Source organism: Varroa destructor, unplaced genomic scaffold, assembly GCF_002443255.2.
Source record: "Varroa destructor unplaced genomic scaffold, Vdes_3.0 BEIS01000002.1, whole genome shotgun sequence".
In the NCBI taxonomy this organism is placed as follows: Eukaryota; Metazoa; Arthropoda; class Arachnida; order Mesostigmata; family Varroidae; genus Varroa; species Varroa destructor.
In genome coordinates, this window is record NW_019211455.1 from 4,501,959 (window position 1) to 4,525,609 (window position 23,651).

Below are 23,651 nucleotides of genomic sequence, written 5' to 3' on the forward strand. Positions count from 1 at the left end.
ATAAATGAACTAACTCACATTCGACTAACGTAAGAGTCCTGGCTGTCCGTAGGCTTAATATAATATAACAACGAACAGAAGCCTGCTGTCAGTTGGGTCGTAGTTTGTTCTATAGGGAATTGTTGGGTTTTTTTCGAACACCTCTCTATCTCTGCGTGATTTTTTTGTTCCTGCATACTTTACAACATGAATAAGATTTGAGAATTAACAGATTCCTTAGTAGCTGCTGTTTTGGTATAATCATGCATGTGTTCCATTAGTAAATTTCCCCACGTGAAACGTTCTGCTGTTGCTGCTAATGCTTATTGTAGTAGTGAGCACGATAAAATGAATGATGGTTACTAGGTAGAACCACAAGTGATTTGGGGGCTTAGGAGGCTTCATCTGTGCACCCCTGTACCGTGTACGCCTGGGTAGAGCGCTGCGCCCTTGTACGAGCTTTAGTTGCTACCAATACAGTTAGAAAGTATTAAACTGCCTCTATCGTGTATTCTTTGTAGTTAGCGCAGCTGTTACAGGCGCCGCCGCCGCTCTGAAGGCCAGCGTGAGTTTCATATTCATATAAGAGCTGCTCTTCCACGTGCACAGTCGACAGTTACTACAAATGGCTTTTGCAACAACTACCTACAAAGAACTATTGCAGCAGCAGCGGCAGCGGTAGTCGCAGCAGTAGTAAAGGCACGGTCACACTGCCTGCGGCCACGCATGTGATGCGGCATTCAGGGGCTCCAATCTACATACATTAATTGCTCTGTGCTCTGCGTGACGTACCGGTCAAGTAACATTCACTTGTTGGACCTCCAGCATCACCAGCGTGACTCAAGGCCCATTCGTTGTTTCGCCTGCACATTTGCCTGCGAGGGGCTTCCATTCGTCGTGGCGGCCAGGACGACGGGCAGGGCGGAATGGACAGAAGTTTAGCACTTTCGTTGTCATCCTCCTGTTTAAAAAGTCAGCGTCGACCGACACAGCTGCAACGAGCTGCGCATAATCTTGATTCGAACTTGGCTTAACTCGTCGTCGTTGATGTCTTAGCGAGTAGTAGCCGGTCACTGCTGATCAGACGCAGGACGTATACTCTTTCTCAAGTCGTCACTACCAGAGAGCAAAAAAAGAAGCAGGCAGACAGCTAGCAAGGTTAGGAAGCTAATGACAGGCAACAGGATTGGCGGTCATTCTGCCAATTGGGTTTTGTAACGTTATCTAAGACGACTTCGAGGGTTTACTTCGTTGCATACAAACACAGAGGTAGACAAACGGCAGAAAAACTGGCGCAAGTTTTCGAACTTAACTTGGTTCACTTACGGACACAGAAAGTGATGAGCGGATAAGCATGCATCGTAAGTAACTGTTCGTCATCAGCGGAACTCCCGTAACCGACAAATAAAGCCTCTTGGAAAATTTGGTGACGTCTCGTAAAATTCGAATTGAGGTTCAGCAAGTGGAATGGATCTTAATGACATCGCCAGGTAAGATTCGTTGCTAAACATCATATACATTCAGCGCGTTCATAGTTAAAATACTGATATCACAAAAGACTCCGATAATTATGCACGAACGAAATAACACAGAAGCCGATATTCATTTATTACCTGCAATCATAGCTGAGCAACTCTAGTTAGACCCATCAAACAAACGAACTTATTAAGTCTTTTATTCTACGTACATTCGTCTTGTTTCGCCTGCAGTTCTCACATCTCTGCTTTTCTGCGCATAGCGTACAAGATAACATCCGCGAACAACCAGCTAAGGTCTGTCCTGGATCGGATAGCTGCTTAAGGCTGTATGTGGATGATATCCCTAACTGGTAGTGATGCCTGGGGATATCCCGTCGTAGGGGGGCTGTGTGTAGCTAGACCTTTACGTAGCACCCCTCTTGCAGTTGTAGCACGGCTGGAAGAAGAGGTTGGTCCTCACTAAAAAATGACTAAGCGACTGTTCATATCCAGCGATAAAAACTGTCATTTTTCCTCTTTCTTGTTTATACATGTTTATTAATGCATGTTTAGTGACACTACAACGTTTTTTCCCTCTTGGTCTGTTTGCTTTTCCACAGATTTTTTCGGTCCTTCTTAGAATCATTTCTGTTTGTCATACTATTTTTGCCCTTCGCCCGGTCCTCTCGGCCGTCTTGTGCTTCGTGGCTTTTCTGCGAAAAAAAACGAAGACGATGATGTAGGCAACTGCGGCTATGACTTCTCGAAGCAGGTTACCACTCGACTCGTTGTCTTCACTGACTACACTAAACTTCCAACTTTGCTGCTCCGGTTGCGTCCATCCCCTTCGCGTCGTGCTCGCTCCGCCGCCCCTCTCTCTTTCTCTCTCTCTGCTGTCGCAGATAGCTTTTCCTGATGAGGAAATTGAAGGGAGAGTGACTAGTGAATTAGCAAGTGAGGGAACAAGCAAGCTAGGTGCCGAGCGACTAGCAGTAGTAGTAGCAGCAGCTGAAGCAATAGGAAGGCCCGGCGTCAGGCATGTGATGAAGAGGGCTTCCTTCGCGGAAGCTCTGCGCCGCCACTAGCGCTGCTGCCACCACTAGCGGCCGAAAGCCAGAGAGGCAGCGGCAGCCAGCTCGAGGGCTGCTCGATTTGGCTATCCCCTCGATTCGTGAGGTGTTGATGAGATTTGCAGATTAATTGTCCATAATAGACACACTCGAACCGACCGTGATGGTCCTAGTTATGCCAGCACTGGCCGGGACAGCCACCGCCATCGCCACAACCAACGCCACTGCGACCAACGTTGAGTTCGCAAAAGTGGGGCACGAAGACACGGCTCGGCGCTGTCCTCCTAGCTCTATTTGCGTATAATGCAAGCAGTAGCAGTAGTTGTAGTCGTAGAGGACGCGTAAGGGAGATAGGGGAACGAAAAGGCCCAGTCACCTTTCTTGCTTTGTCCTTGCCACCAGCCCAAAAGTAGTCCATAGAACCCCAGAACGTTAGCCGTTCTCCCCGCTTACTTATCGTTAGTCACATAGCTCGTCATAGAAGATCTCCTGTAGTAATTGCCACACCCGTTCGCAACACGCTTGCACCCTTCCGTTCGTTCAGCCTTTGCCAAAAGCAGAAGAGGGATGGTAAAGTGCAGGGGACTACCAAAGCGACACAGCGACGCGTTATCGTAGGAATGCCGCTAGCGGTGCCGCTTCCGCCACAATCGCCACCGGGTGTATGGATTTCGTCGGGCTCAAGTATTTGGAAGAAACACGATGGGAACTGTGCAAAGGAAATGGCTCAAACAGCTGCTGGCATCGAGAGAAAAGGGGGTGCTAGGGGAGAAAACGAGTGTAAAGTTGTGTTCCTGCTCAAGAAATAGAGTAAAATGGTAAGAAAAACCGTTTGCTTCTGACCAGGACGCGCAGAGAACGCCAGATTAGAAACCGCTGTTCTCACCATCAACTAAGCGTAAGGACGTTAGACCAAATGAGCACGCGCGCAAGAGGGCAAAAATGAAAAGGGACAAGTAAGCGAAATGAATTAGCTAACAACGAACTAAACACAGAAAGAAAGTGGATACGCTGACGCCCTTGCCGCAGCCTCTGCTAAAAGGCTATAGCGGATAACACATCTACTTCTGCGATCCATATCTTGTTAGGATGCAGGAGGTGCGTGTCCAAGAGGGTCCGCTACTACCGTTCTGACAACCTCTTCTGCTGCTGCCCTTCAGTGAGAACCCACGGAGGGGTTCACGCCTATGGTTAAGAGCTTGCGAGGTACAACCCATAGTTTGTTTTTGCTCTCGTTTTGCTTTTCAGTTTTCTATAATATAGCGAGCATGAAGGGAAGAAGAGCTGATGCTGGCTAAAGGAGCGGATCAAGGCATGTTCAGGGAAGGTGGAAGAAGCTGCTACTCTTATCTTCCTTCAACCATCGCCATGCATCGAGGGACTGTTGGACCTCTATGCTACTTAATACTATTTTCTAACCGGTGCTAAGGTGCTGTCTTATACCCTTAAAAACATACATATACACAAACGCACACACGTAGTCAATAAAAACACACATTCTCCACTGTTAACAAAACAGCGTTTACCTGTAGTCGCTATCGGTAGAAAAAATCGTCAGGAAAACGATAAGATTCGCCAAATAATAATGCATTGGCTATGAGACTGATGCTTGAAAGTCGTTCTTGTAGCTGCGATGCATCGCTCGATAAGTCGCGACACCGCATCGAGCTAGTCGACACTAGATTAGAACCTTCAAAACGTGCGTCTATTTGGGATGACAAAAATTCTTGGTGAGAAACGTTTACTGGCAAGAAATTGGACAACAGTTCAGTAGGTCGAATCTTGTGTGAAGCCTGTGAATCTCGTTGGATGCCTGTGGTAGTGCCATAACGGCCAGTTTTAGGCGTCTAAAGCTACAGTCGTACTGTACATCGAATGTTTCAGCAGTTTTCAATAAAAACCGCGTAGTGGCTGTAACCGATCAAGCCGCTGAACATAAATAGCACAATAATTTCTCTATGAATGCAAGGATTAGCAAAAAAAAACTACTGACGATTCTTCTACTGAACCAACATCAACGAAATTACCTACAGCCGCAACTTGAAAAAGTTATAACCTTGAAAGGGCATATATAATAGGTTTGTAATGGCTGTAAGAGCAGCATTAGCAATAGATATTAGGCGACGTTAAAGATCCGTTTGGTTTACAGGTAATGAAGACTGGTGAGGAAAAAAACAAAAACATGAAGCAACGAGCAAAGGCTGCCGCTCCAGACGCTGCCGCTGCCATCGGATCAACGCCAACAAGGATAGCGGGTAATCTATATGGAACAACAAAGGTGGTCACTCTTGTCGACATCGATAGCACTAGCGGTGCCGCATGATTTAAACGTGAGGCCGACCAGATTGAAGGGGCATATACAGAGCCAGACATGTTGAGAAAATGCAAAAAAAAGTGTCACCGCATTGTAGCGAGACTGCTTGCACTACCTAGCTGCAATGAAGATTTAATTTAGACCGAGTAAGAGGATCCTATTCTCAGACTACCTATCCCAAAATGGCTTGCCCATTTGGAGAATTACCTATCCTAAAACAAAAGGAACTAAGAGATCTAGTGGATTTGGGGGGGGGGGGGGGGGTGTAGGACTTGAGGGTACCCACAGCTACGCTGGGCTGCCGAGACAGGCAGTAACTCCGACAGGCCAAGACTAATTCGAGCAAAAGCAAGTCGCCCCCGACGATAAGTTTGCGCCCAGCTTCCTTGCAAGCCAACATGTCAGTCGGGTATGCAGACGGTGGGTTTCCCGGAGACGCTTTTTATCACATCGCCATGGCCGACTTTGATTTGGCCACTTCTCTTCGACGTTCAAACAATGTCAGGCCCGAGTCGCTCAGGTTAGGCTAGCCGACTGTAGCAAAAAGAGATAGCTCCGACTGCCCAAGCTGTCAATACGAATAGCACGAAAGAGCTACAGGATGGCTAAATACCAATAGGCGAAGGGGCAATACATGCACTTAGAGGGCCACACGTTGAAACTCAAACCAACAGGGATACAGGATAACAAACAGACATTCCCAAGTAGAAACCCACAATCAGCTAGCTAGCAGGCCAGACGCACGTACGCCAGCTTCCCCTCCCGCTGCCAGTACAGCTACTATGATCCTTTAAGCATAACAGAGCTGCTGTTGTCTTATACCGCCAATTCGTCCTTTATACACGAGCTTCGAAACAACTTCGATTGCCTCTGAAAACGGTGTCGTCTCGTGTCTGTTGTTCATGGGTGGGGGACGCAAAGGGCTGGCTGAAAACCTAGGAAGGAAGGTGAGAAATGATTAGGTGATTAGGGAGAAGGAAGAAAGCCATTTCGGTGCGTTTCAGAGCTCAGCAGGTTCGGAAGAAATCCACAAGTAAATAAACCGTGCAACAAAAGGATTTGTCACCAATGAGTAAGATTTCAATGAATGCTCGCCGTTATATTGCGCGAGGAAGGGGGTTAGCCTTACTAACAATACTACTACTGCCGCTGCGGCGGCCCGCCGGTGAGTGGCGTGACACGTTTGTGGTACTGGTGCCGATGTCATATGGCAGCGCGGCGGGGAAGTTCTGACGGCGGTCCAACTCACAGATATTCGATCATCAGCGGTAGCGTCACTACCTCTATCGCCGATGCCGTTGCGCTCTCACTGCCATTAAGGTTATTTCTGCAAAACGATTGTTACACAAGCTGCTCATTACTGGTGTTCTGACTGCAATGGTTACTACGCACAACTATTACCGGTGTCGTATGCCAATGCTTCTTTTAGCAGCTAGCTTCATTCTACCATAGAGGTGAGCGTCACTAACCCAGGATTGTTGTCTACGCCAAGGGCGTAGCGCTCGGCTGTGTCATACAACTTGACAACGAACAGCGGCAGCAGGGTAAAAGGCGAAGGTACTAGTGATGGGCGAATGTGGTAAGGGCAGAGGCCATTCCTCCCAAAGAAAAAGGTCCATTCAACTTGCGTTGCGTTACAACGCAGGTAGATGGATTCGTAGGTTGTAGTTGCGGCTGCATGCGGTTAAAGCAGGTCCTGCAAATCTCTTTCTGCTCCTTCTCCGCCTTCCTACAGCAATACAGTGAGCAATACGAGACGAAGCTAAATGGAGCTTGGTTCTATGGTGTGGTTTGTGTCCCCCTAGGAAAAACCATCAGCTGTGGATGGCAGTGGCAGCAGCGAAGACGGCAGAGGCGCAGCGGGGGCAAACGGGTGGTAAGCGATCGGCAGAAAATAGTGAGAAGAAACAAAACGACACAAACGGATGGACAAACCAACAGAGAGGTATGCAGATTTAGCGGTCTGTTGTCGTCGTCGAGTTTCCCTCCTACTGGCACTGCTATCATCATCAGTGACGCTATTACGAGGGGACTTTTGGGGCACGGGGGAGATGTCGGGCCCGCAGACGGCGAAGGGCTGCTTGATGAGGCAGCTCCCACTCGTGTGACAAGATCGCAGACGTTGCTCTGGTGTACTAGAAGCAGCAGCAACAACAGTACTCTTATCGTCGCGGGAGAGCTCCCGAAAGGGGAAAGGAAGCACGTCACTCCCCCGACGGGCAGGGCGCGATTGCAGCTGCTGCCGTTGTTCTGCGGATATCCAGTAAACATGTTCGCTGCCCTCACTCAACCCCCTTGTCTCTGTTACTGTGAGGAGCGCGATGAGACACGATGCCAACGATGTCTGGCACCATCCTTTCCTCTCTTTCGAGTTCCCGAGGGCAGACAGCAGACAAGGAAGAAACTGGCGTCGTTGGTGGCTTCTAAAAGGAAAAGAAGAGCGAGCGAAAGAAACAGCAGAGAACGCGCACATAAGCAGGCGATACTAGATCCAACGATGCAACAGCTTTCAGTGTGGTTTGTACATCAATAGATAAATGTAACAATTTCCGGTCGTTTCGCCCCCACCGGATCGCTCTTTACACTCACCTACCACAACAGTCGGCGTCCTGTGACACTATCGCGCATGGAAGCAGAGAAGAGGAAAGGGAGTCTTTGCCTGTGCTAGGTCTGCTAGCTGACAACAGCACAGATTGACTGATAGAACCTTTTGACAAAAATACGCACACATATACACATCCACACACTCACACACACAGACCGTGGCAACGGCGCTCATAATAGTGATCTATGCTATGATCAGACGAGTAACTCGGTAGAATTTTTGACAACGAGCAGAATAGAAAGAAAGGACGTTCGTTTTCTGTGTTCGACACGTTCGCGCGAACTTAAGAACAAGTGAGCACCCGCAGCAGCGACCGTGAGCACTAGAGCCGATTTCATCCTATCGTTGTATCATACGTAGTGTCCTGTTTGCGGTGCGTAACGTCGTGTTACAACGTGCTCTGATGGGACACCAATATAAATGGCTCGTTCCATTTGCATGCTGTGGCACACCCATACGCACACAAACACAGCTGAACTTTTCACTCACCTTGAAAACCCCCTGTTCTGCACGTGGCACTCTTATCATCAGCCAATCTCGGCGCTCTGTTGTTGTTATTGCTGTTGTTGTCGCTACTATGATGTGATCCAAGCAAAATAGTCATTATGACCGTTAGCCAATTCTATGGTAGATCGACGCACTTGACGCATGAACAGAACATTGTAAACTAGAGTTGACGACAGCTGACTCCTTGTACGTGAATAGGCTAAGCACCAATATATTGGAATAAGCAATCAGCACAACAGCGTTCAACCACGGTCGACTGTCGTTGTTATGATGCAAAGTATCATTGAAAAGAACTCGAGAGCCGTTTAAAAGCTTGTTTCGAGATACTGTGGCACATGAGACCTTGATGTGGAACACTGGCTCGGCAGTACCAGCCGCAGTCTAAGCAAACTGCTCGGTGAGGTGGACTTTTATAGGTTGGAGTAAGCAGCATCAATCTCTCCCCGATCTGATCCCCATCCTCTCACAACCCTCTCCAGAGCCGTCCTCTTTCCACTCCTAAACTCAGGAGTCTCATTGAGCTTCATACAAGCGAACGAAAGACTGGACTCGCGAACAGGAAAAGCACCTGAGGAGAGGCGAGTGAGGGCGCTTTGACCCTATGCAGACTCTCTCCTAAGAACATTCACTCGACTGTTAAACGGACAGACGAAGTAACTGACCGCCATTTGGTCTATAAAATGCTTTTTTATTTGAGCATGTGCACTGTTATATGGTTAAAAGAGCATATCGGTATAATGTAAGCGTAACATTAAGGAGTCGATGACTAACCTGTATTTAGTATATAGTTTTACGGAGAATTTTTATAACGCTTTTCTTTGAGAAATATTCGCTCTGAAATTGTTTCTCTGTCTGAACACGTTGCAATGACGGAGCATAGGTGGAGATGTTCTGCAAGCACCCTAATAGAAACCCTAAGCAGAAGCGAAACGGAGCGCGAGGACGGAGCCGAGAGCAATGAGGTGCGCTCGCACTGAGGTGCTTCCTCTCAGCCCGCCGGAAAGGCCCGTCCCCCTCTAACCCTCGGAAGCGCCAGCACCCAATTCCCCGGATTCTGCAGAAGCAGCAGCAGCAGGAGTAGCAGGAATAGCGGTCGAGGGGTGGCAACCGCACCACAATCATCATCGCCAGACGCTGGATGGATCCAACCGCTGAAGAGTTTGCCGACTTGCGTTTCCCTTTCTAGCAGCACGCGCAGTCACGCACGACATTGACCACCGAAACTCAGGGGACGAGAGAAGTCGAATGAGACAAAACGACAAAGACACAAGAACGCAAAGACTTAGAACAGCGGCAGTAGTGGCAGAAGCAGCCGTAAGCTTCTTTGGCAACGATCCTGGCAGCAAGGAGATGTGCGTTGGCGATCAAGTCTCAAAGATCAAGAATAAAAGATATGCTTTGTATAATAACCTTACAAATTATATATTTTCTTATATAATTTATATGTAAGTTTAAATGTTGTCATATATTTTATCACTTGGAAGATAGAGTGCTTTTATTTTTTTATGTCACGTTATAATTAATAGGTTTTTGCTGTAGTCAAAATGTCTAACTAGTCTAAAGTAGGCTCTAAATAGCGGTGTTCATCTTCACCTGTTTCGCCTTTCAAAGGCTCTAATTAATAGAAAACGGTATTACGATGAGATCGATAGCTGTCCTAGGGCAGAGACGTTGTCCACCTATAGCTCACTAACCATGCTTACTTTGGATCTCTATCAAACGAATATTATAATTATGAGGAAACACTTTACTGTGCTATCATTCCAAAAGCGTGAATTTAATTTAGTCGGTCCTACTAAATTGATTTAGTCGGTTTGGCATAGGCCAAAGTTCCCGACAGAAGTGTGTAGCGTTTCAAAGAGACAACGATAACGCAAAGACGTCGCTGATCTCTTCTGAATCTTTCAAGGTGAAAAGAAAAATCACCTAAACTGGGTATCAATTGTTGTAGCAAAGAATTGGCTGATGTCTCCAATTGAGAAATCGGCCATATTAATCTACGTCACTTAAAAGTAACTCAGCTACAAGCAATAATTAACATATTGAAGATAATTTTGTACGACGAACACTCGTTGCTAGGAACGCTCGTCTTTAGAACGAGATCTCTTCGGTCCTCGAAGGCACTCGTTCAATTGCTGCTTTTGTACACCTTTTTCTTCTTAAAACCTATATATATATATATATATATATATATATATACACATACATATAAGATCTCTATTGTTACCGATAGCATATTTTTTATCTATCTACAGTATATAATGAGGTCTTCAATAGATCTGTCTAAGCGATAATAATGGTTTTACAAGATTAACTGCTTTCGACATGCACACGCAGAAGGAACGCCTATTCGTATGTTTATTTTTTTTGTTTTTTGTCGATATCCCCTTAAAATGAAAGGGTTATTATTCTGTTATGTATTAGTCGACGAAGACCCGAAACATCGCACACTATGTTCAAAACCAGTAGCTGACGCTTACTTTTCTATGAGCCAAAAACATGCAGGTTATAAGTATCTGAGCTTTCACGAGGTAAAATTTTAAAAATGCTGACTTCGCTATCTTTGTTCTGCAGATACAGTTGTTAAAGAATTTGCATTTTATATGATCACTGTTAGGTCATAAAAAATACAAATTAAAAACCTGGTTGCGTTAAGCTATGTCCAATGCTTTTGGGCATTTGACAGGCAACGAGTAAAACATTTAACAGGATCATTGCAGCGTTTTGATCACAGGCGAATCTTATTGTACATCGATTCAACAGGATATAAGCACAGAAGCGTTCAATCTAATCATGTGCAAATAACTAGCGGTCACGAATGTTGAAACATTGCTACAATCCTAGCTGAATTCCGACTCGCATTTTTGATAAGTATTAATACTCTCAAAGACTTCAGAAGGAAATCCCCAGAAAGATATGTGCACTTAAAGCATTAGGAATATTTACAACAATTGTAGTTATACAGGACGAAAATCTCAAGGTTTATGAGAAAATGTCCTCCCGCTCTTAATACATACTCTCGGAAGACATAGCAAGCGTAAGTTCGCGAAAGATTATCTTGAAAATCGCTATTGTCAACTTAGCGCTTACAAAATGATAATACAAAAGAAACGTTTCTTTTTCAAGTTGCAGGAAATTGCAGATGATTAACTTATAACTCTAGTTTAGATAGCGTGTAATATACATAGTAGTACAATGATACCTAGAGCTAGAACTTACCTCAGATAGAACAACAATCTATCTTATCTATCTCTACCACATCAAAATAAATTGCATCTTGATCGTTTGAAAGAGGTTGATGCTGCGTTCGATGCCGGGGGCGCATCCACCGATGATTACTCCATGGCTTAATGAGTTTCCCTATAGCGGTGGGACATTTTTTCCGAGAACGCACCGAGCGTGACAAACTAAATGGCATACGTTGCTTGCTGGATGACTTGGTGAGCTCTGTGCTCTGAATTTGCGCGCTGGGCGGTCACACTCTCCTCCTGCGTATCCCATAACTAGACAAACAGGACTGCCTGTATACCTTCCGTTGCCCGTACTACTATTTTCCCCATGTCACCCTGCTAGTCGTCATCTCAATCAGGTGCACCCAGCAGAAGAGAAAACATTACTCTCGTCCCTCTTAGCTAAAACCATCCCTTCATGCTGTCATCGTCCCGCGCCGCCCCGTGATCATCATCATCAATCGTCGGCAGTGAGACATCGGGGCACTGGAGGTCAGGGGGGGGGGGGGGGATGGGGTACATATGGGGTTGCGTTTTGCATCATCAAAATCGCCGATTCTCTTCCTCCTGGGTTCCTCTCGCTTGACCCTTGCACAGCAAGTGGACTCATTAAAAAAGTCTGAAGGGAAGGGTGGTTTATAGGCAGTTGGCCTGCAGCTGCATGGCAATACATTGCAGATATCGCCTCGAGCAAATATGATCAAGCTAAAATGCCGGTCGCTTTGTACCTACATATCTAAATCTATCCGAATCTCTCTCTCTCTCTCTCTCTCTCCTGACCTTCTCTCGCTCTCCCCTTTTAGTTCCATGGGTTTGCTGTGCTTATCGTAGCACCCACGCGATGCTACCCCGATGATCAGCAGTCTATCAGAAATACAACAGGTCGCGACTACGTCGCTGCAGCGAAAGAGCTTAGAACGAAGCCTGTCGGCACCTGTTCGACCGGAAATAGAAGGATGACGAATGAGGCGTCGCCCGGTAACAAAGCTCACCCGGCTTTACTGGTCAATACACAAACTCCAAACAGCACTGCTGGCTAGAGCAACCCACGTAAAGTTGGAGCGAATTACAAACTACCTATTAGTCCGCGCGAAAACCAAGGCACCAGTGCATCGCTTACTGGCTTAGTACCATTATGCGCGGTATTAATACGTGCCTATCTGCTGGCCGAGGTGGTACAACCTGGCAGTCAAGCTGTGCGGCCGAGCGAGGAAAGGTCATCATGTCTTCTTAATTAAATGGTTGTGGATGTGCAGGCTTCGGTTTGGACGAATGATGGTCCTTCGTCGCAATCGACTTCGGCGTTGTCGCTCACAACACACGGTACACACGTACAGACGACAGACATATATCGATCTCACATAGCTGTACAGTTAGCGAGTCTACCACACCGACGACGATACGACAAATGTTAAAGTGAATGCAGAGGGCCCGTAGAAGCAGCGATCGAGACATACGACAATCACAAAAATATGAATCATATCCTTCGAAATAGCAATGAGACGTTCCACATTTGGGGTTATTCATTTTCTGCATCTGCCTACCAGTGCTATTAGGCCGCGTTGCCCGCTGGGGCATGGGATCAGCAATTTTCTACGATAAGTGTTCCGAGGAGAAGGAGGAGGAGGAGGAGGAGGAGGAGGCGGACAACGAGAATGCGAGAGCAACTTTTTTATTCGTCGATTTCTATCGTTCTCGAAATACATAGAAAGCGTTAAAGAAAGGGGGCGGCAGACTATAAGATCGATTCGCTAATGGATGGCTCTACTGATAGAGAGACTCAAGGCAACAGCGACGACGATCATGATAACACCAATGGCGCCGGACCGCCCCATCGCTCATTGCTGGTCTCGCAAAGCGACATGGTGCACTCGTTCGCTCGCGGCTACTGAAAAGAACCAGTCGATATTTTGGGAGTAGGCGAACAGACGCCTGAGGAGGACTTGGTAACCGTACTGAGCTTTGGGCTTGTGTCATACCAATAGCAGCGGCAACGCAACCATGAGCGCTTCATATAGGGAGAGGCCATCTGCGAATGGCTGGTGTACTAATGTGTAATTTTCTATTGGCCAACAGCGGCAACAGTAGCGATGGCGGCGGGGGGTCACCGCAACTCGGGAGCGCTTCCGTTCTGAGACAAAAGCAGGCGCCTCTAAAATACCATCAGGCCACTGCAGCACCCCACCACCTCTTTGTCTCCTTGCCTGTGAACGCTGTCCTCAGCCAATGCGCCCAGAGCAAATATTAGTTTGAGCAAATCACACCTTCAGCTCCGTCGCACAACTTGTACGACTGAGGTAGAAAAAGAACGCCGGGGTAAAGAAGCTGTTTTCTTCTATTGGTCATATTACGTCCCTTGTTAAAAGAACACGCGATAAGCAACGGGCGTCTCCGGGTCGTCGTCACCTTATGTCATTGATACATCTGCACCACCACTACTACTGCTACCCCGTGCCGTAGACAATCGGAGGCGCGCGCCTCTATGTTCCAACAGGCTTATTCTAAGTCAAGAAACACGGCCAATTAGTCGGTGTGTCAACGATTCTTCCACCCCTTTCTCCTGCACAGACAGCTTCCTTTTGCTAGTAAAAGGCATTTCCTTCGACCTGGATCACGAACGAGACTGAAAAGGCTTCTTTTTTGAAAAAAAGACTGCAGATTACAGTTGTTAGCTTTCATCCTTAAGAGACCCAAATCCAATTCACCAACTGCATAAGGCTCGTACTTAATATAGCACCTACATTCTGGGCCTTACCGCTCACGAAGCTTGAGAGCAGCTTGCCTTTCTGAAATTTGGCACAGATGTACTTCCAATTTCGAAGCCGCTTTTTGAGTGAAGTCTTACCAATGCCCAGTAAACTATTTTTACTAAAACTGAAAAACTGAATTGTAACCTGTACCCCGTTATCATAACTCTACAGTAAACGATTTTTTCATTTGACTGTTGTCGGTTGTGTTTCTTGCAGCCTCCTTCTTTTGAGAACCGTTTCAGTCGACTGCACGAACACCTGGAATCACACTGACCAAAGTAACAACACGCGACTGACCCCCTATTCAGAACTATCTTGATCATGTGTAACTTTGAGCCTCAAAATAGACCGATGTTTTCAGAAGAATGTTGAACTAATGTCATCATTGGGGCGCTCATACTAATGGAGATGCGATCAGCGTTGTTGTTACTGTTCAAAGAAGCCCTCTTGTCTTGAAAGAAGGACCTGGAGGCCTTTGGGTTTCGAAAAGAGTTACCTGCGATCGGTGTACGTTGTTCTATCTAGGCGGAGATGTAGGGAGCACGAGCTGGGCAGATAGACAAAGAGGTAAAATAGGCAAGCGAGCATTCCAAGGCTTGCTTTGTGGAAGCAGCGCTATTATGAAGATGCGAAGTGTGCGGACTTTAAAGTGGGCCAATATAATCCCAGCCATGGCAGTTGAAGGAGGAACAAGTCCAAATTAAGTGCTAAATTTAGACGGTACCAACCAATGCGCTCGTGAATGCGTTGGAGAGCACTGGAAGTACACTGAGCTTGAAGCTCTCTGGGAACTGGCGCCAAAACTGCTCCTAATTCCTGGGGCGCTGAAAGCCCGATGGCTACTATGGCAGGCAGCTGGTTGAATCAAATATTCTGGCCGTGAAGTGCCGAACTTAGGACGGCGCACGCATCAAGGGACGATTCCGTCCGTTAAACGCAGAGAAAGAGGTGAATTTAGAACGGAAGCCCAGTTTGTGGTGTTTAGCGAGTTAGTTTACTGATCTACTCAAATATTATATATCATACTGTAAACGCCATCGATTATTAACTCAGTCCTCAACCATCTGCATAACGTCAAAACAATATTGGCAGTAAAGGAAAACTTAGAATTTGTTCGAACTCAGTAGAAAATGAGAAACGCATAGCACGAGATGCTGTGTACTAGAAATAAAATATACGGCTGGTTTCTAATGAACCTCTTTTAGCTCTTCCCAATCAAATCACTCTTTTGTCCAACGCAAATAAGTAGCAAATGAGTACAAGTAGCCAATGAGCCTACAGACGTAATACGGTCCAGTTTTCAACTACTACGGCAATGTTGCTGTTATTATTATTATTATTACTACTACATAGAGAGAAGGAACCTGAAGGGAACATTGGCTTTCGGAAGACACACACACAGTTCCGTGGAACAACTAACAGAACGACCCAATGGCAGTTTAGAAGAAATGTTGGTTTGCTGACTTGCCTTTTGGAGAACCCCATTTCTAACGGGATACTCTCTGTGTAAATATTTGGCTTAATTTTACCCCTTTTACAGTCGGTTTTGAAGTCGACCATCCTCAGCTACTTTCCCTGCCTGAGCGTGGGCGACGGTGATGGGGCGCCCTAGGCCTGCTACGTGTCCTTTTTCTCCTGAACCCTACCTGCTTCACGCTGTCGGCCAGCGTCGCTTTCAGCGTCTACCTTACTTCTCTCTGTACCCTCTCGCTGTCGATGCCTGCTACTACTGTTTCTATGGGCTGGTGCCAATTTTACTTTTCTTAGCCGTCTCTCTCGCCGCCGTGCCTGGGCCCCTGTCTCTCTGCTAGGCCGTCTGGCCACCGATTTTCCGCTTGCCTTCCGATCCTCAATCCCGTTTTCCACCACCATCATTACTAAGAAGCGGCTAGCGTCGCGACCGGGGCCCTAGCCCAAGTAGCGCGTATCACCACCAACGAGGAGCTCACCGTTGTCGTTCTGCTGCTGCTTCCGCAGTCGCTGTTCCGTTCTCGCCCTGTCCTCTCCAAACGTTGCTGCCACAGGCTGTCCTTACTCGTTGTGCAAACTTGCCACTACCGAAAAGCTCGCGAAAAATAGTGGCTCTCCGCTCGCTACCTTGCATTGACTCACTTTTTCTTCACTTGAACGAATGCATGAAGGCAAAGGAAAATGAATGCTGCCAACGAAATCTATGTTGGTGAGTTCGAATACTAGGTCGGTTTGAAGATTTGAAATCGTCCTTTGTCGCCAACCTACTACCATACCATCCTCCCTTTCGTGCCCTAGCTACAGATTTGGGCCTAACCGCGGGTGGCAAAACCATTTCAGGTTTGTCGACGAGTGTGCGAAAGGCGTATTTCTCGAACGGGAAAGAGGCAAAATTGGCCTAGACAGAGTGGCAATCGATCAGTAGCAACTAGAACAAAGTTTGCTGCATGCGCCCAGCACCACGGTAAAAGAGTGGCAACAAGAAGAACTGTTGAGGAGGTGTCATACATCGATAAAAAAAGATAACGAATAAAAGATATTGTCACCTCAGTACGATAAAGTAAATGCGAGAAGATGCATCGAAAACATTGAGTACGGGACCCGCGACTGGCAAGCGGTAAATCCCATGTAAATGAGTAACCAATATCCAGGTATACATCCACCTCATTACTGCTTGTTCTAGAATATGGTATGTTCATTCATAAACGTCACCTTGTATATTCTTTGTTATATATGGGGGTCTATTCATGCTATATCCTATATATGAAGATAAGGTAGTAGGAAATGGCAAGCTCTGAACAGCAAGCCATACCTCAGTGAACATGGAAAAAAAAATTGCGGAATTCTCTACGAGAATTGAAACTAGGATAGCGCTCGGCATGTTCATACGCGTACTTTTTTTCTTAAATTTAAACAAATATTGCTATGAATTCGACTTACCGTTCTGAGATCGTTGCGTCCTGCCACGCTCGACGCGACTCGACGAACAGCCGGCCATCGACCTGCATTCACATTCAAGCACGCTCTATTTCAAGGTAACGCATGCCCTCTCAAGGCTGGCCCACTACGACCCAAATCCTCAATAAACTTCGTGAAAATATTGATCTATACTAGTAATATTAACGTCGATGGCAATATTTTGATAATAAAAGCAGTTACGGCTCTCAAGCGTGGTCTCTTTCTTGCAGTGAGCACATCAGGATGGTCACCTAACATCCTCGTTTATAAGCGTTCGGTGCACATGGGGTACGAGTCACGCGTCAGAAACATAGTCGTATAATAGGAATAGACAAGGATGTTAAATTGCGTCCTTGCGTCACGTTAGAACTGCCTGGCTCAGAGGTGAACATACGTAGCTGGTCGCGGATTCTAAATGGCGAGATGGCGCGGTGAGTCTATCTGATGAAGTAGTGAGATTCTGCCGACGACTATTCTTTCCCTACCTGTTGAACGCCCGTCAGAGATCCGAGTTCAGCCCGCTCAGGGGGGGGGGGAGGAGGCTACAGCGGAGATCTGCCGCAGAGCCTTGTATTGTTGCACCGTTTTCAAGAGAGGGTGCAGCGGTGGATTCAATGGACTGGTTAACTATTACAGCCGCGGATGTGTTAGGCCCGTCGCCGTCCTTTACTTAGCACTACCGCACTCCCTATGTTACGCACTCTTGAATCAGCGGTACTACTCACAATAGCCAATACCAAACAACAGCCAGTGACCCCTGTAGTGAGTGGTTTTTGGCTCGGCAGAGCAGGGCTTCGAACGGCATAACTACAACCCCTGACTGAGAGCATACGTGGACCGATAGAAAGCTTCAGAAATATTCACATAGGTGAATATTACATACATAACCTGATGCTGATGCCTTGAGCTTCGAACAACGTATCATGCACAACGGCATACGCGAGGACATTAGACGGCAATACAAACATTTATGCCAAGGACGCCGATTTATTTGTTTTGCAAATTTGACATTGTCGAAGTACATTTGGGTTGCGTTGATCATAAATTTCCCTACAAGACCTTACATTCGCAAATACGTTTGAGAAAACTTATTCTTCACAAAGGATGACCTTCTGTTTAGGTAACCGATTGCTACCTGCTTGTTGGTTCTTGAATATAATCTATATTCAGAATCGTTAGATATATAAAATCTATTAAGATTATATATGGTCCGGTTAATTTCGAATACAAGTTCCATGTTGGGTGATACCGGTTCCAGGATCGCCGTGACTGTACTTACGATTTAAGGCCGCTAAAATGATGAATCGTCTATTTTATCCCCTAGTTATCCTTTAATTCAAGTTACAAGGGGAAAACATGTTTCATTCAAGATGAGCCATTAATGACTATACGCTTAGAACTATTTCAGATTTCTAGAAATCTATCCCATAACAGGCTTTGAACTATAAGTGGGCATAAAGGAGCGAGTTAAATTTTCATCCAGTGTTGTTTTCGGACCGATTCGATAAAACGCTAACACGTTCAACGCATTTCGCCGCCTCCCCTCGTATACTCTACCTCATCACCCACGATATACTCTCTGATGGCCCCTGCCCGTAAAGTTTACTTGCGCCAATGAAATCTAGTACTTTCATGCAGCAGATGGCGGTGTGTGCGAAGGTGACGAGCGCAACAGAAAGAGGACTCAACGTTTTCTTAGCAGACGGAACAAACAGAAACACGCTGTCCTGCCAGTGAATTCTAAAACAGGTTTGTTGTTGTTGTTGTTAGCGTGTTTGCTCGACTCGTCCGAATGTGCCTCTGAATTCTCCGCAAGTCTCAGAGCGATCGGTAGCTTTTCCGTTCATTGTTGCAATTTTTCTACATATTGCACCCGCTACAAATGCTGTCGTCGGCACAGTCAACCGAAAGACCTGTCCAGACCTACCGGCGAATTGATCGAATTTCAAATCCCACAAATATTCATTCGACGCTTTCTATGAGCCTTTTGCTGATGCTGCAAGTATTCGTCTTGCATTTCTGTCACCGCCGCCGCTGCTGCAGCTTCAGGCGTCGTTGTTACAGGGAGTATAGCAAGGTTGTTTCACTGTTGCGTGGGCGGATGGCTGGTACCGATAGCTAAACGGGCAATGAAGGACTGTCTGGGTATCAAATCCACTGGTTAGGAAAAACGAAGGAGGATCTCGCTCTCAGATCGATCAAATTAAAGAAACGTGGCAGGGCAACGCCAGTGAACAGGGTACCGACATAGATACGACATGTCTACCTGATAGGTCTCAGTCTAGTAGAGTAGACCAAAATGCTTGTTGATATAAAATACCCATTAAGACCTAGTTAGAATAGAGTTAATAAGTTACCTCGAACGGGCTAGGCTGATATTGACAAATGAAATAAAAAGTTCTTGGCTCAAGTCCTTTACCAATAATACGACTAACTTTTGCGGTAAAGCTTCAGTATGGAAGATAGGCAGGGAAACAGATAGCTAGACGAAAAGTGTAAATTCGTCACTCGTACAATGCGATACACAATGTAGGAAAAATTCTGTGCTATAATGGCTTACTTGACCGTACCTAAAATAGAATACAGCGTATATAGTATCAGCCGCTACTATTTTGTAGAGATAAATTGTTGCAATAAGTATATAGACGTGTTGGACCATTATTCAGTATGACTGATTGTTCTACACTATCATGGTGGCATTTGCAATACTGAATATCCTGAGCATACCATGCTACCTGAACCTATGCAGAACTCAATCTATACGCTGGGTTCATGGTTCAAGCTTCACCAGTGGCATATGCTAGACGACAGGTGTGATTTAATAAACAAACATACATACTAGGTCTTTATGTCCTATTGCTCCCTACGCGTGCGGACCTAAGTTTAAGAAGATGAGTAAGGTTTGATAGGACCACGTCCAGCTTCGGCACTTCCTCGATTACTTGAGTCTGCTTTTAAACTATGCTACATCGGCTGGATATACTACATAATTTGTGTACGATTGGAAAATTTCATAGCGCAGTATCAAACAGGTTTTGAATTGCTCAGAGACTTTTAAAAAACTTGCAGGAAATTTCCTCTTGATTCCAAAAGTACGTATTTCTTTCTACTGCTAGACTACATCGTTTGCTCTAGCGATGCGAGCATTTTTTATTCCTATCACTGGGAAAACTTACTTTTTGCACGTGAACAACCTAAATTGATGAGGCATTGTTTATTCTTGGCATGCCAAAAATAAATCTGTGGACAGGTGGCACCCCGTCTTCCTCTGAGTCACTTCCCTAGTGGGTGTCATCGTGGGCGTTCACAATCCAAGCCCTTCAGACGTTCTTGATTTGGAACAGGGTAATGCTGTGTTTCATAAGCTGTGGGTATGGGTTGCTTGCGCAGCGTGTCAATTAATCCGCAAGTAGCTAATTATCTACGGATTGATGCGTACCTGTTGCTCCGAATAGAAGGAAGGTCGTCATTGTGCTAAAACACAATCAAAGGCACAGTAGGAACTTCGAGATCAAATTGTTTTTAATGTCCTGAACGCCTGATATTGCTAGCGATCTCGACGATTAACTAAGCTAATTCTCCATCTTGTTGCTCTCGATAACGGATGTTACCCTCTGAACCAATGTTTGCTCAATATGATGTTTGCTAATGATATAATTAATTATTTCTCTGCTTTTCATTATTTCGGCTCATCTTGACGTCGTACAACGGCACAGTGTTTTACGGTCCATGGTGACCAGGTGACCATTCGATCATCCACAAGCACTTGCACGTTGTGAACGTTATTCCAACAGGCAGCCAGCGAGTCGGTTTGCTAACAACCTGACAAGTTCCTGGTATACCCTCCTCGTCGACGGTTCCATTGTGGTGCCAGATTCTTTACCGCTTCTACCCCTTCTCTCTTTTGCTGTTAAAGATGTCTGGCTAAGCCTTTCCATGGCTACCTCAATCGACTCTTCGGACAGAAGGATCCTGTCAGGCTCAGCCGACCTGCGGCGATGCTCCAATGTGAGTCGCTGTACAGGAAAAGTAGCAAAGACCCGCCTCGTTCACTGTTTTGCTTTCGAGAACTCAACTACCGTCAGACGTTTCTAACCGCGAAAGAGGGTCTCCCACGATTGTGTGCTAGTAAGCGACGGTGGTCTTAGATGGATCTGTGCGCCTCCATTCTGGCATTAGGCGGTGCCTTTCTCGTCTGTAACGCTAATGTGCAGGAGATGACGAACTCCACCGGGTAGGAGCAACCTACAGGTTGGAGACCATTGAGGCGGATAGCGAATAAGGCACCAGCGAAAATAGGATACAGTTGCTTGTAATGAGGGCTAGCAGCAAAGAAGAGACAAAAGAAGACGAAAAATGCCGTCGCCGCTATAATAGTACCGAAGGAATGAACCGAAAGAGACAGACGTTAAAATAAAGGGCAAGGTCTGTTATTTATATTTTTTCGTCCGGCTCCAGGACCACAGAACTTACAGAGGAAGGCAAAAAAGGACAAACTCCGGTTGTCTCCGTCCTGGTGGTCGTGGCTCCTGGAACGCCGGTCGTCAGGTGGGTCAGATGCAACCCTTACCGTCTCTGACGCTCGCTTGGCCCTCGTGCCGTCCAACGAAGTCGCTGGCACATCGAATCAGACAGTAGCACTATAGAGGCGGAAACGGTCGTCCGTAAAAACTGCCTGGATGTATCCCGACAAGCCGGTTGACCCTTACCTAAAATTCCGATTGATCGCTCTGACACGAAGGAAGGCAAAAACCACTAGAGGGTATCGAAGTGTGGGAATCAAAAGGAGACTTTATTATTGAGCGAGGAAAGACTCCGGCGGCGTTTCGAAAAAAAAAAAAAGAAAAAGCGGGATTAAAGATACTCTTGCCTTATGATCCAATCGTTCGTTTCGTCCCTTGTCAGACAGCTAACGTCCCATTTCATAACTTTGTGCGAATCGTTCGAATTTCAAAAAATGCTATATAGTGCACTGGGCGACGACACCCTGTTGCGTCTATTACTTGAACAGCTGAGTTACCCCCGACCGGAGGCGAGGGTGGATGGAAAAGAACCACCAACCATGGGTTTCCGTTTCGAAGTAGAACTTATCTCACGTCCAGATATTAGTACGAAATGTTGCAATATTGACCGTTATAATCAGACTGTATATCATAATTGCAATTTTAAATAATGTTAAAACTCAAAGCAATTTAAAATTATGAATCAGCAAGAAAGCAGATATTTGTTATATATGCCATTATTGATACTTTCGAGAGCTTTGTTTAACGAAAACGTATGGGTCATCACGAAGTAGCCTTATATAATAGTTGTTTTTTAAATATCTAGAGCTCTTCTTCAATCGATTCATTCCCACAAAGCCGTCTTCTACCACTAACAATTCGACGTGCTCACGACTATAGGACAGCTTTCTAGAAATGGGCGAACGCTATTTCGGATAGAGTGTACTAGTTCCATAAGCGTTTTTTTCAAATAATACAGGCAAGCAATACATAGGCAAACCCATTATTTGCTCAATAGCTCGACCGAACAGGAAAACATCACCTTAGCCACACATAATAGTGTTAGTGCGTTTGCTTTAAGTTAACTTAAATGTTGATTAGTCTCTCCCTACAAACAGACTAACTAAATTTTTCTAAATATAGCTCTTCCCTTAATGGCGGGTCCCTGGCAAGTTTTTGTTAACTCTCGCGAGTTTCCTTTATCAGCTTAGATAAACAGATACACGCAAGAGCCAATAAAATTTTGCGCGTATAAGTAAAGATATCTAATCAATATTGCGGTTGAGAATTGATATACTCTATTTATTTTAACATTCTTGTGAAATATACTCACGCTTTTTTCCGTTTCAAATCACGTATAATATAGCTACATTTTTGTAGACTCAGAACTATAAGATACCCCAAATGTCTTCAACTTGATGAAGTTGACGCAATTTTGAGCGGGAAACCGCATAACTACAACGCAGACTACGTGTTTTGCGGAGCCGCACAGCGGGACCTAAACATCTTCGTCTAAACCTTCACCATATTGATATCCACTACCCTCTTCTACAACAGACAATGCAACTGCACACCTCGTAGATCGCGTATTGTCTGCTGCACGAAGCGACCCCCACGACTTCAGCCGGAGAACCTCAGTGATGCAAATCTTAATGCGAAAACTCGAACAGCTCACCCAACGCCACTACTCTAACAAAACCGTATACACAAGGTAGAAGGTAGACGTCGCCTACCCGGTCTTTCTCCTAGATATCTTCACCAAACGGCAGACTTCGTGCAGCCATGCTTGTAGTCAGAGGTGGATTTTCGGACCTGCTCGGTACATCACTGTTGTCGATGTACATCGATGAGTTATCGTATGCTAGCGACCTCAATCTCATCCATTGGTGACCCCCAATGATGGTTTTATCCTTGCGCGCGCTTTTTTGACTGTTCTCTTTCGTTTTCTAGCCTTCTCATTATATTCACTATTGACTCCCGAGCTCAGGCTATATCCGTGAAGTTTTGAGTCTCACTCAAGCTCGGGCGCTAGTGTTTCACAGTGTCGTACAACTCGACGGATACATGGCCCGCCCTCACGTAAGCGCTCATAGTTCTTCGAAAGCTTTTGAATGCTTTCCTCATCTTTTTTAAACAATAGCCACATTCCACTGGCACCTGTGTTGACTGTTACTATCTTCATAGTAGGTAGAAGGTGTCCCGATGCGGAGGGAGGATGCTAGAGCGTTGTACGTTCGCGAGAATCATAACAGATAGCGAGTACGAGGGCGCGGAAGACTCGGTCGGACTCGATCAAACGCTTCGGAGGA

The 23,651-nt window shown here is 45.9% G+C and overlaps 2 long non-coding RNA genes across 8 annotated transcripts in view; one reads left to right on the forward strand and one right to left on the reverse strand.

The window, feature by feature from the left end:
• Positions 1–8,301, reverse strand: part of LOC147757276 (uncharacterized) — a 52,266-nt gene extending 43,965 nt beyond the window's left edge. The window contains exons 1-2 of one of the 2 annotated variants that reach the window (XR_015322332.1): positions 7,915–8,056; positions 5,077–7,243 (exon numbers count right to left, since the gene is read on the reverse strand). This is a non-coding gene — a long non-coding RNA (uncharacterized LOC147757276). Of the gene's footprint in view, positions 1–5,076; positions 7,244–7,914 lie in introns of those variants that run through there. The other variant, XR_015322333.1, reaches the window with a different exon arrangement.
• LOC111245267 (uncharacterized) overlaps positions 1–9,392 on the forward strand; it is a 28,583-nt gene extending 19,191 nt beyond the window's left edge. Inside the window, exons 2-5 of one of the 6 annotated variants that reach the window (XR_015322330.1) lie at positions 501–1,469; positions 1,689–3,712; positions 4,656–4,761; positions 8,813–9,389. This is a non-coding gene — a long non-coding RNA (uncharacterized LOC111245267). Of the gene's footprint in view, positions 1–500; positions 1,470–1,688; positions 4,978–8,812 lie in introns of those variants that run through there. The other 5 variants (XR_015322327.1, XR_015322328.1, XR_015322331.1 and 2 more) reach the window with 5 other exon arrangements.
• The last annotated feature ends 14,259 nt before the right edge of the window (positions 9,393–23,651 follow it).